The sequence below is a fragment of the Hippoglossus hippoglossus genome, chromosome 10 (assembly GCF_009819705.1).
Source record: "Hippoglossus hippoglossus isolate fHipHip1 chromosome 10, fHipHip1.pri, whole genome shotgun sequence".
Classification (NCBI taxonomy): Eukaryota; Metazoa; Chordata; class Actinopteri; order Pleuronectiformes; family Pleuronectidae; genus Hippoglossus; species Hippoglossus hippoglossus.
The window spans coordinates 25536588-25540473 of NC_047160.1; positions in this window are offsets into that span (position 1 = coordinate 25536588).

The following is a 3886-nucleotide window of genomic DNA, read 5'->3' on the forward strand; positions in this document are numbered from 1 at the left end:
AAAACAAACAGTATTAACAAAGTACAGAATATTAGGGCAACTATCAGCTACTTTCTGTGGATTTTCACTTTCAAGCCGACAAACTTTGTTGGGAACTACGTGTACGAAGTGTTACTCCAGTGTCCTGGGACTCTTTTGGTCCAACTGTTCAAATATCTCCTGGATGTTGTTCAATGTCAAATAGCCTCATGCAAATTGATTGGTGAAAGATCAGCGTCGTAGAGTGAAATTTATTCTCACAGAAATATTATTCACACAAAAATATCAATATCTGACCTGTTTAGCCTTTTATACGCTGCTGTGGAACCAGTTTGTTATTTGATGTGTTTTTAATACATGCATTTTAGATAATATGCTTAAATAATTTGCACGGAAAATCATTTTCACTCACGACTCCCTCACATATTTACTTTGCTCTGCGCTCCCTCTCTTCCCTCCATAGAGACTCGTGGCTCCGGCCTCTTTTTGTCATTATGCGGCTGCTGAAATTGAAATTCATATTCGTGACCCGGCTGTGACTTGCTTTAAAATTGACTTTTAGACGAGACAGACCGTCAGTGAACCTCCAGCCTTCAAACTGGGTCACATCTAAATTCCCACCAAAATGAATCAGATGTGTGCATCGTTTCAAACCAGTGGCCCTGAAGTCTGTCTGTGGGAGGTGATCCCCCTCAAATAAATGGCTGCCAATAAAGGACCCCAGATCCAAACTGGGCTTTATGTGGAGTCAGCATTTCAACAAAACATTTATTCTCTTTTCAGATTGATTTATTTTAATGTAATATGTTTGTAGATGGAAAAAAAAAAAGCAACCAAACAAATCTCTTTGGGTACCTGTCACCACGTGTACAGGAGCATTTGACGTAGTAGAGTGATTTTACTCCAGGGAGCAGCAATCACGCGAGGAGCGCTCACTCTGCAGCCACTTCTGGGGACCGAAATGTCACCCAGCTGCCAAAGAAATGCTTGGCTTGAACAATCTCAGTCAATTAAGGAGCCTTTCACTCATAAGGCTGAAAAGATGCTGCTGCACGCTTCATCGCCTTTGGCTTCAAGTAACAGCGCTGACATGCCTGGAAATCAAAGCCTGGTAAAATTGGCTGATATCAGCCTTTCACAGACATATGAGGACTTTACGTTTGCATTTGATGTAAAAACAATTTACTTGATTCAAGTTGTATTTACTGCTGCACCTTTTATTTGCCTTTGCAGCCGTTCAGCGTCACACATCAAGCTGCTTTCTTTCATTTAACACAGAAACCAAAGTGACCCTCAGTAGAGCTCATACCTCCTCCAAGGCCAAACGGTCTTTTGTATTCAAGTCTCGCCCTCTTTCACACACTCATAGATATCAGTCAATATGTTTTCATCAAGATACATAATTTGTGAATCTGTGAAAATGTCCAAAAGTTTGGTGTAACCTCCGCAGTGGAGTTCATGATGCGTTGGATCCGTCACAGTTCTGCCAGCGATTCTGAGCTCTTGTCATTTTGTGCTGGTTGGTTTTTCCTGCGAAGCCGGTGACCCTGAGTAATATTTGCATTTGTCTTTCCACTGAAATCACCGTCTCTGTTTCTCTAAGCAAAAAAAAAAACCTCATTTGTCGTAATGTGCGTCTGAGCCTGAGAATCTGAGTGAGGCCCGTAGATGTTGTGCGGAGGCAGCGGAGATAACGACCGTCAGCCAGGACCAGTTAGCTTTGATTGTCTCTGCCGACGCCCATATCACTTTCTGTTTCATGCTTCTCTCTCCAATTCCATTTTTCTGTACGGCTCTTTACAGCTCGTTTTTGTGGTTCTGCTCCCTATTTATCTTCTTTTTTGACAACCTCATTTTGGCTTTTTTTACATAATGTTTCACTGCCACTGGTGCTGTTGATATCTTTCACACTGCATCTCACTGCCATGTCAAACAAAGGCAAACACGTGGGTTCAAGCAATGTTTGTCTTTTTTGTTTTTCCTGAAAATTAAGATTTCATGGAGCTAAATTAAAAATAGAAGATCAGAATATTTATGAGTAAACTGCTTCTGATTATTTGTATTTTTTTGTTTTGTTTTTGAGTTATTTTCCAGAACACATTAGAAAGAGTGCAGTGGTTTTTCAATAACCTTTTAAATAAAAGAAAAGCTTTCAGACTTGTGTGTGAAACGACATTAAAGCCCAGATGGAAAAATCCAACAATTTTAATTAAACCGAAGAAGTAAAGAACATTTTGATCTTCGGAGCGAAGACATGGCTTCACAAGAGAAAACAACGGGGTTAACGGAAGATGTGATCATAATTTTGCAGAGAATTAAAACTGATAATAACGCCGGCATGAAATAACAGTGAAGATTCATCTGCATCTGAATTTAGGTTTTATTTATTCTGTAACTAACGTAACAAAACACTTGCTTTGTTTATTCAGAGCTGTGACTTTGACATAGTTTCCTGCAGTAAACCAGCAGTTTTACAGTCTGAACTTATGGTTGCCATGGTTTTCAGTGTCAGGCGCCGGACTGTGGGCTCGCAGCCCGGCGCTGGTCGTATCCATCACCGCTAAGCATCTCTGACTCCCCAGAGAAACTCGCTCGGCCAGTTCACATCCTCATTTCAGGGCTGAATCATCTTCTAATTTACTTGGTATTTTATTTCAGCCCCGTCCATGTTCCCTCTCATAGAATGAAACGTTTTACTCCCTCTTGTTGTCTTTTCTGATTTCTCTTTTGTCTTGTGTCAAGAAAAGAAACTGATGCACATGTAGTGTACGGCTCTTTTTTTCGTTTCCTTGCTACTGTTAATGGGGACAAGTGTGAAACAGCAGTTCTGTTTGGAACAATGACTTATTTTGTTCAGTTGAATAAAAAGATAATTTTCTCTTTCAGTGTTTCTCGTCTCTGTGAGGATTCAGCTTCTACAGTAGATTCACGTAATGATGCGTCATCCCTGGATTTCAGCTTTTAGTTTGGTGAGTAAAAATGTTAATATTGCTCATCAATTATTATAATCCCCAAACATTGTTGAGGTCGGCTCGCTGCGTTTCACTAAAGCTTCCTAAAGATGATGATAATACTTGTTGATTGTATTGTTCTGAGTGGACAGTTTACCTAATGATTGCTTAGTGATGAACTGAAGAGATGTCCAGTGTCCAGGCTGCAGCGCTGGTTGTGCCCTCACAGGTACATTCCTCTGCCTTGTTATCCAACAACATACAGCTGTGTTGCTACGATCCTCTTTCCAGCTGCTGGTCAACTCGGTCAGTAATGAGCAGATTAAATCTGAGAGGTCGTGACTCACTGTCCTTCATGCAAGAATGTTGTTTAGTAGAAAACAAACTGGGCTTCACGCTCACGCTGGCCGACGGTCCACGTTAAAACACACAAACATCTTCTCGGTAAAAAAACAGACAATTTCAAGATGAGTCATGATTTTAAATCTGCAAAGAACCGACGGTTGTGTTTTTAATGGTTTGAATTCTCGTTGGAGTGAAAGCTTTCATTTCAAACATCAGAGCAGTCAGCTGAGCTCACGCTCGGTAGAAACACATTAAACAGACGCCTGCTGTTCTTCTCTGCCAACGACAAATCTGTTCAACATCCTTCAGATAAAAGTGCAGACCCCCCCCCCAGACTGTGGTCAGTGGTGCTAATGGGCCACCCTGTCTGTCGGTCACTCGCGGGTTATTCAATCAGCGATAGAACGAATGTGGCAACGATATAAAGCTAAAGTGAACATCATACCGCACATACCTCAACCACGGCCTAAAACTATATTTAAACCCACTAGATCCAGATTTTTATTTGGATCTGCATCAAATTGCAGACAGTTATAAATACCAGTCGTCAAAACAGCATCAAGATCCATGAATTATTCTCTGGAAATTGCTGAAGAAGTAAAAAATCTTGC